Raw genomic sequence first — 13907 nt, forward strand, 5'->3', positions numbered from 1 at the left:
GACTTTAATTACTTTTTACTGAATTACTGACTGAATATGTTTAAGCTACTTTATCCAAAGGAGGTTGTGGCAATGGTTGTGGTGAGTTCTACTTTCTACATTCAAATGTTTGCTCCCCTGACAATAAACTAGACTACATGGCGAGAAACATGCTGCGTCTTTGTTTTCATGGAGATGTTGCTCAGTGAGTTCCGGATGCCGCCATTCAGCTTGATGGGCTCACCTCGTTTCTTGCCCACAGGAATTCAGGAACACACAGCATCAGTGACTAGCTACATCGGCAAATGCATTGATAATGTGACCGTCTCCAAGACCATCACCAAACGCTCCAACCAGAAGCTGTGGATGGCTGCTAAAGTGCATGAACTGCTGAAGACTAGAAACCTAGCCTTCAGAAAAGGGGACAAGGTGGCCCCAAGAACAGTAAGGGCCAAACTCTCCCAAGACATCAGGGAAGCAAAGCACACACACGCCCAGAAAAGCCACAGCCATTTCCAGGACAAAGAAGACACCCAGTGCATGTGGCAGGGGATACAGATGATCACAAACTACAAGACAGCTTCACCTGCCTGTGATAGTGACGCCTCCCTCCCAGATGTGCTGAAAGACTTCTGGGCACGATTTAAGGTGCAAAACGACGTAGCGGCAAGTCACAGTGTACTGCCTCAATGTCTATTGTCCAGTCGCCCTCACACTCATTGTAATGAAGTACTCAGAGAAGCTTGTCGTGAGGCACATCAAGACACAGTTACCACCCTAATTGGACCCCGTGCAGTTTGGGTATCGCCCAAACTGCTCCACAGACAATGCCATTGCCACGGCCCTTCATTTAGCCCTCACCCGCCTGGACAATAAAGACACTTAAGAACGAATGGTGTTCATAGTCTTTAGTTCAGCATTCAACTCAATCATCCCTCAGCACCTGATTGAGAATACCTCCCTCCGCAGCTGAATCCCGGACTTCCTGACTGGTAGACCTATCGGCCCAGATGGGGAACAGCATCTCCAGCACCACCACACTGAGCATTTCTTAGTGTTCATCCAACGGAGAACCTCACCTGGTCATTCAACACCAGCTCCATCACCAAGAAAGTCTCTACTTCTTACAAAGCCTGAGGAAAGCCTCCCTCATCCCATTCACCCTATGTTTTACATCCTGAGCAGCTGCATCACCGACTGGTTTTTAAATGGCACCATCTCGGATCGCAATACCCTACAGTGGACAGTGAGGACAGCAGAGAAGATCATTGGAGTCTCTCTTCCCTTGATCACAGACATTTACACAACACGCTGCAATACCAACAGCATTGTCAATGACCCCACACACCCCTAACACGCACTCTTCACCCTTCTGCCATCTGGAAAAAAGGTACTGAAGCATTCAGGCCCTCACGACCAGACTCGGTATCAGTTTCTTTCCACAAGCTATCAGACTCCTCAATAACTGAACTGAACCAAGCACAATACACAAACACACACTCAACCTTATGGACTGCACTGACCTACAACAAATGCACAGTTTTCCAATATAAAGCCATGTACACAGCAGCACCCATGTCAAACTGATTTTGCACACTGTTTTTGCTCTTTGCACTTTGCACATTTCAGTCAATAGCTGCATATTTCTGCATGCGTACTATAGAACATACAGTATGTAGACACTGGTCGGTGCTGCTTTTGAGTAATGTCTTGTATTGTTTGTTTTGTCTTGCACTGTTTGCACCAGGTTGCACAGATGCACTTTATGTGGCTAGGACTATGGTTACAAAGGGGCGGAAAGTTTCCGGTAAATTTCCGGAAACTTAATCTGGGGAATTTTGGAAATATTCCAAATTGGAAACTTTACAGGAATTTATGGGAATTTACAGGAATTTATGGGAATTATTTGGAAATATATATAAACTGTATCATATACAAAGATAAATAAACATTTTGTTTGGTCATAAGCAGACATGCATGCAAGGTAATACAAATTTTAAAAATGGCGTCTTGACTGATTTAATTGTAAGTAGAACTTTAACTGATTCTTTCATTGAGTAACACAAAAGCATAAACTTAATAATTGTAATAAACATATTTCCCTATGATTGCTGTAACATGAAAGCATCCCCCACCCTTGCCCTTCTAAAAAAGTCCCAATCAAAATGTAAAATGTAGCATTTTTTCTCAAGCTTAATGGGTCTCTGCTTCTGTGGCAGTCAAAGGCCTGAAAAATGGAGGTGAATCCCCCCTTAAGGGATATATGGAGGATTTTTTTTTTTTTTTTATTTCAGGGGGTTGTGAGTGTGTGGGGGAGGGTCATCAAATTATCTGTGCATGTGGTAACACTCTTAATTTACTGCTTATTAAGAGTTAGTAAGGTAGTTATTAAGTTTAGGTATTGGGTACAATTAAGAATGTAGTATAAGGTAATGCAGAATAAGGCATTAATATGTGCTTAATAAGTACTAATAAATAGCCAATATTCTGTTAATATTCATGCTAATAAGCAACTAGTTAAAAATGGCCCTAAAATGAAGTGTTACTGCGCATGTTATGGAAGAATGTACATGCAGTGGGTGTGGCCTCGATGGCCCTCCAGTAAGCAGTGTGCTGTGTGCAAGTGACCGAGGAATGCAGGGTACAAGTCAACTTAAATTGCATTAAATCTTGTTGTTTTAAACACAATTATGCTGCAAGATTTTTTTAACTATATTTAAGTTCCTTGTTATGGGCAACTCTACATTTTTTTACATTCCCAGTTAATTCCCATATATTCCCGTTAATTCCCATATGTTCCCGTTAATTCCCATATGTTCCCGTTAATTCCCATATGTTCCCGTTAATTCCCATATATTCCCGTTAATTCCCATGGAAAGTTTCCAGCCTTGAAAATTCCTGGAATTTTGCAACCCTAGCTAGGACTAACTTAAGTCCTTAGCTCTGTCTTTGTTCTATGTAGCACGATGGAAAAACGATGTCTCATTTCACTGTGTACTGCCTCAGCTATATATGGTTGAAATAACAATAAAAGCTTCTTGACTTGACTCGTGTTCTAGTGCCAAACTTTAAGAACAAGGGTGATGTGCAGAGTTGTAGCAACTACAGAGGCATAAAGTTGATGAGCCATGTAAAGAAGCTATGGAAAATAGTAGCCGAAGCTAGGCTAAGAATGAAAGTGGATATTTCTAAGCAGTAGTATGGGTTCATGCCCAGAAAGAGCACTACCGATGCAGTTTTTACTCTGAGAATGTTAATGGAGAAGTACAGAGATGGACAGAAGGAGCTGCACTGTCTTTGTGGATTTAGAGAAAGCATATGACAGGGTGCTGAGAGAGGAGCCATGGTACTGTATGATGATGTCAGGAGTGGCAGAGAAGTACGTGAGAGTAGTTCAGGATATGTTGGAGAGGAGTATGACAGCAGTGAGAGGTAAGGAAAAAACCCCTCAAAAACAAACAACTGAAAGCAGTACAAGCCTGGAAAATAATCATAAAAGAAGAATGCAACAGTTTGGTTATATCAGAGGGTTAATGGACTGATGTAAGGAAGACTTAGAGACTCTGTTCCGATATAATGATTACCAAAAAGGGCAGTCTGCCATCAAATGTGTCATGTTCTAAGTTGTTCTACACATTTCGATGTAAATATCAGGAAATAAAAACTGAACCTCTGCTGTCATCTCGTATTCATCTTTTAACCTCAAACCCAAATGTCTTCAGTGCATATCAAAAACTAAAGAAATGTCCTTGCTATTCCAGTACTTTCAGAGTGAACTGTATGTTTCACAATAATTTTGTAGACTATTCAGATCAATACATATGCTTTGTTTTCAGTGAATCATAGCCATAAATTCTCTTAAAGATTACAAAAAATTGCACATTGCACAAAAGTGCTACTAAAAGGCTGTAAATGTAATAACTTAAATTTCAAAATGTAGATGTCATAAAAAAATATTTGCCATTAAATTCACAAAAGCACATTTTGATGTTATTTTTCTGATGCTGAAAGGGTTTTGAAGCGTTCATGTAGGTTCTTTTAAATACTACATACACTAGCTATTACAGTATTTACATTAAAAAATTATTTAAAAACAATAAAAATAGAAAAACACAGTAATTGTTGATTTTTAACTCTAAAAATAAAAAGTCCTAAGTCAGGATAAAAAAAAAACTACTATTTTTTTTTCCAAACATTCCCAACATTTTTTAAAACAATTTTTTTGGAGCCCTTCAGAGAACATTACATAAATATTTACTTGGATTCACCAATTTAGATTAATTGATCATTGAAATTTATTATATCGCAACATTTTAGACAATCAGCCACATTGCTTTCTGATATTGGCACCAGCATCAGTCATTAAAAAACTCAGTCAAACAAATAGTGAGCAATATATTTTAGATCTAAAGTAACATCTTGCAATCGCTCATCTGACAAATGCAAACCAATATCAGAATTGGCAGCTCCTCAGCTTATGTTTCCCCCTCATTTTGCTTAGTAATATAGTAGCAAGGCTAACAAAATTTGTTTACAGGTTAGGCAAGAGCAAGACTGGCATATAGAGGAAACAAAATAAATTTGTTTCAGCACCAAAAGAGCCTCCAAAATAGTGTGCAAATTCCAAATAACATAGTGGATGCACATGAACAGCTCTGCTGCCAGCAACAGTGCTGAAGTAAACAAAGGCCAATGTAAGCACTAGTTAGATCAACTGGTCAACTGATACTGTGACATTTTACCTGAAATTTTAATCTATTATTATGAAAAGGTCACAAAGCTAATCATGAATTTGCAGAAGTAAACTGTGATGGAGAGCAGTATTTCGGGCAATAGATTTCTAATGGCTCTAGAGAATTTTGCTATTGATTCTTTTACTGCCATCTCAACTACTACACAACCTGCTTTCAGTCAACCCTAGACAGCATTACCCTCAATTCATATACTGATACATCCTGGTATCTGCTCTAAATCTAGGCCTCTGTCCCTGTACGACCAAGACAAGATGTGCATGAGGACTAATAGTTCATGACACAATGCCTTATACAAGAACATGATCTGCAATATGCTGTAGCTTATCACTATAGTCAGAAACTTTCTCACGGTCTCAGAAATTTCTCTCAGGTTCTCATAAGAAATGCCTTTTTCAAACACACTTATTTATACATTACAGCATACATTATGGTGTGCATTCTAAATTGGTCAAGTTTCTTCAATGTGCTAATCTTGCCTATGTGCATTAAGCACACATTCACAGTGACTCAAATGATTCTGTAAAGGTGAAAATATACTTCATTATCACATGTACAAGTGCACATACAGCTGATACTCACTGTATCTTGCACATTGTGTTGTCAAACAGATGGACAAGCAGCATTTCTCTTAAAAAAATCAATGCAATGGGGCATGAGCATGACTGTCACTGGACTGTGTCTCAACAATGTATTTACTGAGCTAGAGTCCAGAAAAGGGATTTGGGAAGGGGGCACAGCTTCCAAGAAATTGAAATGAACCTGTGCAGGATCATTCTTGATTCATGTGGCAATTGCCGAATCTCCTGTATTATAATAGTGTGAAAATAAGTGCTATTTTTGCAGATGTCTGAGTGACAGCTCCTACTGGTGTACTCTGAGGTTTCGTTGAAATTCCTTAAATTAGTGCATCATGTAGAATTTTGTCTTCAAATCTTTTAGGTTCGTGTGAATGGCTATTATCCAACATGGCCTCGTTTTTTGAGTCTTGAACAGCAACCTCTAAAGTAGCAGTTTTCTAAAGATACCTTGGATATGTCTTGTCAGAATGAATCATGAGCAGCATGGAGAACTCCCTTGCCACAATGGGAGCAACTGCATATTCTGCATACGTGCTTACATTTAGTATTATACATAACCATGAGTTCTGCTGTTGTTCTTTTCTTCACCAAACGTTCAAGTTATCATTGAACACAATTCTTCATTTTATTTCCAACCACATTTCTTCAAGATGGTTCACCATGATTTAACAATGGGCTCGATAATATTGTTCTGAAACAGAGTAACATGTTTTCCATGACCACAGGATATGTCTTCCTATATGCTTGTTTAAGAAATCATAAGCTATAATAAAGCCATTTATGCATTTTCTAAAAACTAAATAAATAAATAATAATCATAATAATCATAAACCAGTTCAACACGGGTAACCACTTTTGCTTCAAAAACAGCTTTTGGCTCAAATATACAATCTTGTTTAGTTCCTGTTTTGACCATTTGTGAAACACGTTAAACACTTTTTTGCAGTGTCATCACCATTTGTATCTATACAACCATATGTTTACAATTAAATTACTACAAGAGTACAAGTATTCTCTACAAGAGCATAGAAAGTTCAGAAAATTCTTTACACACCTAGCATTTTGCTCTCAAAGTGCACCCAATTGATGCATTTAACTTTAGAATGTACAAAACTTTCTTATGGGAGGAGCATGTCCCTTTGATGTTATGTCAAATGGCTCCTTAGCATAGTATCAGAAATTCCTGTGGAAAACACATGCACACATTGTGTCATTAAAGAAGGAAGGCCTACCAGAAGCTGGTAACTAGTTGTCTGTAACTGCAACTATTAGCATTAGTGTTCAGTTATTTTTCCCAATTACTTACACATTAACAAGGTTATAAATTATTGCAAAACTAAAGACAGGACTGTAAGTAAGGAATTATTAAGCTGTTATTAACCCATTGTGTAAGCTATGTGCTTGTGGTAAACAGCAGTAGAGGTAACATAGTAAACCAAATAGAACCGAAACACCATGCGTCATTTTCTTAATTTCAAACTCCATCACATATAATTAAGGGAATAATCATCTCTACATATCCGCACAACATCCATTATTTTACTTTTGTTTCAGCTTGTGGAAGTAAAACAGACTTGCACAGAATGAACTATTCATAATTGTATGTACTTCAGGAGGTTATGTTCTACACCAGAATTTACTTTTTAATTAGAAAGGACCAAAACCTATGCAAGTTCCATGTTTCACTGTACAAATAAATAGATAACTAGACATGTACACAAGAAAAATGTGAGTGGTCCTTGAGCAGATACTTTCGGAGCCTAGTAGACAGAAAGGGTGCCAATACTTTTTGCAGGCGACTGGTCAAAAATGATGCAAAAACTTTTGGAGGCAAACTGTCAGAAGGGGTGCCAAAATATTTTGGATGCAAGTAGATAAATAGACTGCTAATACTATTTGAGTCATGTGTACAGACAGGGTGGCAATAAATCTGGAATCTAGTGGATGGCAAATGCTTTGTGAGTGTCTACACATTGTCCATGAGAGTATGAAAGAAGGGGGTCCTCAGATCAATTGCCCCTTTTCCACCAAAAAGAACCGGATGCTGGTTCAGAGCTAGCACTGGTGCTGGTTCAAAGTTGGTTCCACTGGCGAACCTTCTAAGAACCGGTTTGCCTTTCCACCTGCTAGAGACACAGAGCTGAGTCTGACGTCACTGTATGTCAAGTTACACAGCAACGTTAGCGCAGCAGCGGCAAACACAACAACATCAACAATGGCAGATGTTGCTTTACTGTTAATGCTCATGGCTTTGTGAACCTACATTAACACCCAAACGCGGCGAATCCAACGTGTACGTGCAGCTCCGTGTAATTTGTATAAACGGAGGTTGTTATCGAGAAAGTACATAACATTATTTTATCATTAACACAGAAAAAATTTAGCCTTAGCATGTAGCTACCTACTATCATGCGTGCTGATAATGTATCATATTGCGGTAAAGTAAAAGTGAATTAAACATTAGTATACTTAAGGTACATTATCAAATGCGCTAACAGTAGCCCCGCCCACAGCCCCTGACACAAGCGGTTCTTAAGTCTAGACCAGCAACGTTTTGGTGCTACTTAAGAACCACTTTTCCTGGTTCAGAGCCGGTGCTTTGGCTGTCGAAAAAGAAAGAACTGGTTCTAAATTAGGCTCTGGCTCCGAACCAGCACTCAAACTGCCTCGGTGGAAAAGGGGCATATGAGAGCTGCACGGAATTCTTAGATTCCGTCAATGTATTTCTATGGGGATTTCATGGGTCTACAACAAATGGTGCGAGACTAGTTTGAGGTCAAAAATCTGTACAGATGAATAGTAATAATAATAATAATAATAATAATAATAATAATAATAATAATAATAACAAGCTGCACATTTTGACACCTGGTTCATGGATGTACGACAAACGGTGCAGGACTAGTTAGAGGACAACTTTCATACGGAAGAAAAAAGGAATGTACATTTCCTGAAGAAACGTGTGTATGGATTATAGATAGGGTGTTAATACTTTTTGTAGGCAAGTGATCAGAACGAGTGGCAAAAATTTGAGGCAGACAGACAAGGTGCCAATATGTTAGGATGCAAGTTGATAGATAAAGTGCTAATACAATATGAGTCATGTGTACAGATAGGGTCAATACTTTTTGACGGGAATGGTTGGAAAAGGCTTTGAGAGTCTACTTAACATATACAGTGGTATGAAAAAGTGTTGGCCCTCTTCCTGATTTATTTTTTTGCACTTGTCATACTCACTGTCACTCATTTTCTACCGCTTATCCGAACTACCTCGGGTCACGGGGAGCCTGTGCATATCTCAGGCGTCATTGGGCATCAAGGCAGGATACACCCTGGACGGAGTGCCAACCCATCGCAGGGCACACGCACACACTCACACACTACAGATAATTTTTCCAGAGATGCCAGTCAAAACCTACCATGCATGTCTTTGGACCGGGGGAGGAAACCGGAGTACCCAGAGGAAACCCCAGAGGCACGGGGAGAACATGCAAACTCCACACACACAAGGCGGAGGCGGGAATCGAACCCCCAGCCCTGGAGGTGTGAGGCGAACGTGCTAACCACTAAGCCACCGTGCCCCCCGCACTTGTTACACTTATGCAAATTTAAATATTAGTCAAAGCTAGTACAAGCAAACACAACATGCAGTTTTTAAATGAAGGTTTTTATTATTAAGGGAAAACCCACATGTTTGTGTGGTTTATCACACCTGAGTTCAATTTCTCTAGCCACACCCAGGCCTGATTACTGCCACAACTGTTCGCAATCAAGAAATCACTTAAATAAGACCTGGCTGACAAAGTTAAGTAGACCAAAAGATCATAAAAAGCTACACATCATGCCAAGATCCAAAGAAATTCAGGAACAAATGAGAAATAAAGTAGATCTATCAGTCTGGAAAAGGTTATAAAGCGATTTCTAAAGCTTTGGGACTCCAGCGAACCACAGTGAGAGCCATTATCCACAAATGGCGAAAACATGGAACAGTGGTGAACCTTCCCAGGAGTGCCCGGCCGACCAAAATAACCCAAGAGCGCAGCGACGATTCAACAAAGATGTCACAAAGACCCCACAACAACATCTTGCTGATCCCCAAGACTTTAGGGAAAATACTATGTGGACAGACAAGACAAAAGTTTTTTTTGGAAGGTGTGTGTCTCATTACTCATTACTTCTGGCATAAAAGTAACACCGCATTTCAGAAAAAGAACATCACACCAGCAGTAAAATATGGTGGTGGTAGTGTGATGGTCTGGGGCTGTTATGCAGCTTCAGGACCTGGAAGACTTGCTGTGATAAATGGAACCATGAATTTTGCTGTCTACCAAAAAATGCTGAAGGACAATGTGCGACCATCTGTTCGTGACCTCAAGCTGAAGCAAACTTAGGTTCTACAGCAGGACAATAACCCAAATGACACCAGCAAGTCCACCTCTGGATGGCTGAAGAAAAACAAAATGAAGATTTTGTGACCTGAATCCTACTGAGATGCTGTGGCATGACCTTAAAAAGGCGGTTCATGCTCGAAAACCCCTTAAATGTGGCTGAATTGCAAAAATTCTGCAAAGATGAGTACAACCCCTGGCAAAAAGTATGGAATCAATCCTCTCAGAAGATGTTCGTTCAAATGTTTAATTTTGTAGAAAAAAAAAACACAAGCACATATATGCCACAAAACAATTATCACTCAACAATCCAAACTTCTGGCTGTATAAAACACTTAAAAAAAAAACAAAGAAGGATAACTATAGTCAATTACAACTGTTTTTACAGATCAAACAGAGGAAAAAAAATATGGAATCACACAAATCTGAGGAAAATTATATGGAATCACCATGCACTTTGCATTTCTAAAACAAACACGTGTATCTGATTACAACTGCTAATTAGTCTGCAGTTCAAATCAAATGGAAAGGTTGTAAAAGGGAAGTGTACTGGTAGACCAAGAAAGACATCAAAGCGCCAAGACAGAAAACTTAAAGCAATATGCCTTGAAAACAGAAAATGCACAACAAAACAAATGAGGAACAAACGGGCAGAAAGTGGAGTCAATGTCTGTGACCAGACTGTAAGAAATCGCCTAAAAGAAATGGGATTTACATACAGAAAAGCCAAACGAAAACCATCATTAACATCTAAACAGAAAAAAAACAAGGTTTCAGTGGGCTAAAGAAAGACAATCTTGGACTGTGGATGACTGGATGAGTTATATTCAGTGATGAATCACGAATCTGCATTGGGCAGGGTGATGATGCTGGAACTTTTGTTTGGTGCCGTTCCAATGAAATTTATAAAGACAACTGCCTGAAGAAAACATGCAAATTTCCACAATCATTAATGATATGGGGTTGTATGTCAGGTAAAGGTATGGGAGAGATAGTCATTACATCTTCTATAAATGCACAAGTTTATGTTGAGATTTTGGACACTTTTCTTATTCCATCAATTGAAAGGATGTTTGGTGATGGTAGCATCATTTATCAGGATGATAATGCATCGTGCCATAGGGCAAAATCTGTGAAAACATTCCTACAGGAAAGACATACAATGTCAATGGCATGGCCTGCAAATAGTCCGGACCTCAATACAATTGAAAATCTGTGGTGGAAATTAAAGAAAATGGTCCACGACAAGGCTCCAACCTGCAAAGCTGATCGGGCAATAAGACAAAGCTGGAGACAGATTGATGAAGTATACTGTTTGTCATTAGTTAAATCCATGCCTCAGAGAATTCAAGCTGTTATAAAAGCCAGAGGTGGTGCAACAAAGTACTAGTAGTGTTTTTATTTGGTGATTCCATATAATATAATATAATAAGATATAGTTATCTTTCTTTGTTTTTTTTTTTAAGTGTTTTATATTTTATACAGCCAGAAGTTTGGATTGTTGAGTGATAATTGTTTTGTGGCATATATGTGCTTGTTTTTTTTTCTACACAATTAAACATTTGAATGAACATCTTCTGAGAGGAATGATTCCATGCTTTTTGCCAGGGGTTGTAGACCAAAATTCCTCCACAGCGCTGTAACAGACTCATTGCAACGTATTGCAAATGCTTGATTGCAGTTCTTGGGTGGCCCAACCAGTTATTAGATTTAGGGGCAAACACTGATTTTGGATTTTGTTTTCCTTTAATAATAAAAACCTTCATTAAAAAATTTAGAAAAATTACTTGTGTTATCTTTGACTAATATTTAAATTTGTTTGATTATAAAGTGTTTGATTTGTTTGATTATAAAGTGTTTGATTAACAAACATGCAAAATAAATAAATAAATAAAAAATCAGGAAAGGGGCCAACACTTTCACACCACTGTGTATACACACACACACACGAGAGAGATACTGTTGCAGACGATAAAACAGTAAAGTCAGCATCAGTGTAACTTTGGGTGGGGGTTTGAAGCTGTAAGGGTACTGTATGTAAGCCACTGAACAGATAAGGAAGGTGCATCTCCCTTTTTATTACTTTACTAGCCACCATACTTTTTTGTTTTTGTTGATATACAAGCAACCTAAAAAATAAGACACATTTATACTTGCACATAAGCATGCCCTCCAGGATGCACTTCCTACCAGCTATTAGTTCCCAAACAGTCAATGGGAACTAACTGCAGGTAGGAACTTGAAAGTTGTGTGTGGGGAACTGAAAATTGTCAGACCAAATGCACCTTAGGATTGGTACAAAGAATCATTCAAATCAGTCAAATAAATGTACATTTTATATTTCATATAAATTTTGAAAACATCAATTAATTTTGCTTTGTTGCATGTCACTTCTGAAATCATGTTTCTGTGGCGTATAAGTAAAAATTTTACTCAGAGTAAATCAATAGTGCACTTGTCACAACTCACAGAACACAAAAACTTTTTCACTTCCACTCCTTGTACATTTCTTTCTGTACAATAGTATAGCAGAGGTAGGGCGAGGGGGTGGTCCCCAGGAAGTAACCATTTCCCCTGAAACTCTATGAGGTGTGTGCATGTGGCCAGTTATTTACAGAAAAACAACACACTATTATCTGATCTGTACGAAACAGAAAACTAAGCTCCTATGACCCCTTTTATTCTTAGCCTTGATGCCCAGACATAAATATGAGCTGGCAACAAAACCAGCATTTTATCAATCATTCAGAAAAAGGTTTTCCAAAACGCAATAATAAAAATAAGTGTTAAATTTAATTTATCATCTCCACCACATCCAAAGGCTTAATGCATATCCTATAAGACTATGTAGGCCAGTATGAGGCCCTCTTGGACGTAAAATTTGGAAATACGGATAAGGTTTATTTTTCTCCAGTTTACAAAATGTAAGTTTATAACTAAATCAGAAATCCCTAACACATTCTAACATAGGAAGTGCCTACCCTATAACCCTTATAACTTCTAAGACAACTTCAAACAAATTAAAAAAATACAAATCATAACTAAGAAAAAAATAGTGGACTCGTATCTATTTGGGCAGCTGTCTTAATGCAACTACTACATAGCTATTAATAATTAAGGGCAGGGTGTTAATAAGTTAACTAAAATAATATGGCTTTAAAATGACTATAATTTCTAAAATTATCACAGAGCGCTAACTGTTAGGTTTGCCTCTTGTTTATTCATTTGATTTTACAATACGGGTTACATAATTAAAGGGCATTTGCATAGAACAATGTTAGAAAAGATGAGTTAAGAAGTAAACACGAGATTAAAACCTCACTACTGTCTACTAGTCAACCCTCCAGTTACTTTGCTAATAATGCTTACTGCCAAACGAAAAAAATAGGAGAACGGACACGCAACTTACGTGTAACGTTATTCGTAGCTTAATAGCGTTTAGGTACCTAGTGTTGTCGGCAACCTAAATCTAGCAAGTTAGCACGTCTATAGAAAAAACAGTGTTTTTACAAGACAATTAAACAGGCAACAGTCATGCTAGTAGCTAATAGCATGACTGGGCATGATTAGACTAGGCACAGCTTACCAGCACGAAGACAGGAATAAATATGGCCTTTGGTGACGACGGGTCCTTATGTGAATTCGTTGTTCTGGGTTCCAGAGTCCTATCAAAGACGGTTTATTGCTCTACCGTTGGCTAAAATGCACAGCAAGACTTTCGAGACCGCTAGCAAAATCTGTCAGCATCAAACGTAATTTTGCGCGTGCGTATTTGCTTTATTCGGCTTACGCTACTTTCATGACCAAGTGGGAGCTGGAATTTTCTGTCTTCACAGTAGGAAATGTCAGTTTGAACAGCTTTCCATCTAGTAAATCTTACTCGAAAAATTCCTGGTAAGGAATTTTAAGCAAAATAAAGTTTTTAATTCCAGTTTCATACAGATTACAGTGAGTATTCATTTTATTTTCGATTTCAGACTTCTGAGTTCGCGTGAACGCTCTAATATTATTTGGAAAATTTCGAGTTCCAACTTGTCGTGACTGCAGTATTATCACGGAAGTGAGAAGTCATCGTTCAGAATGACGTAATGTGTCGACCTGTTTGTTCGCGGTACAATGTGGTCTTGATATAGTTGTCAAGATTTATTTTATTTTAATTTATTTATTTATTTATTTATTTATTTATTTATTTTTGAAAAGATTTTACC

General features: G+C 38.2%; 1 protein-coding gene across 6 annotated transcripts in view; it reads right to left on the minus strand.

The window, feature by feature from the left end:
* gapvd1 (GTPase activating protein and VPS9 domains 1) overlaps window positions 1-13505 on the minus strand; it is a 95141-nt gene extending 81636 nt beyond the window's left edge. For 5 of the 6 annotated variants that reach the window (XM_060881440.1, XM_060881444.1, XM_060881443.1 and 2 more), the window contains exon 1: window positions 13286-13504. The gene's annotated coding sequence lies outside the window, so the exon portion shown is untranslated. Of the gene's footprint in view, window positions 1-13285 lie in introns of all 6 variants that reach the window. The other variant, XM_060881441.1, reaches the window with a different exon arrangement.
* Window positions 13506-13907: the final 402 nt, after the last annotated feature.

The sequence above is a fragment of the Tachysurus vachellii genome, chromosome 11 (assembly GCF_030014155.1).
Source record: "Tachysurus vachellii isolate PV-2020 chromosome 11, HZAU_Pvac_v1, whole genome shotgun sequence".
NCBI lineage: Eukaryota > Metazoa > Chordata > Actinopteri > Siluriformes > Bagridae > Tachysurus > Tachysurus vachellii.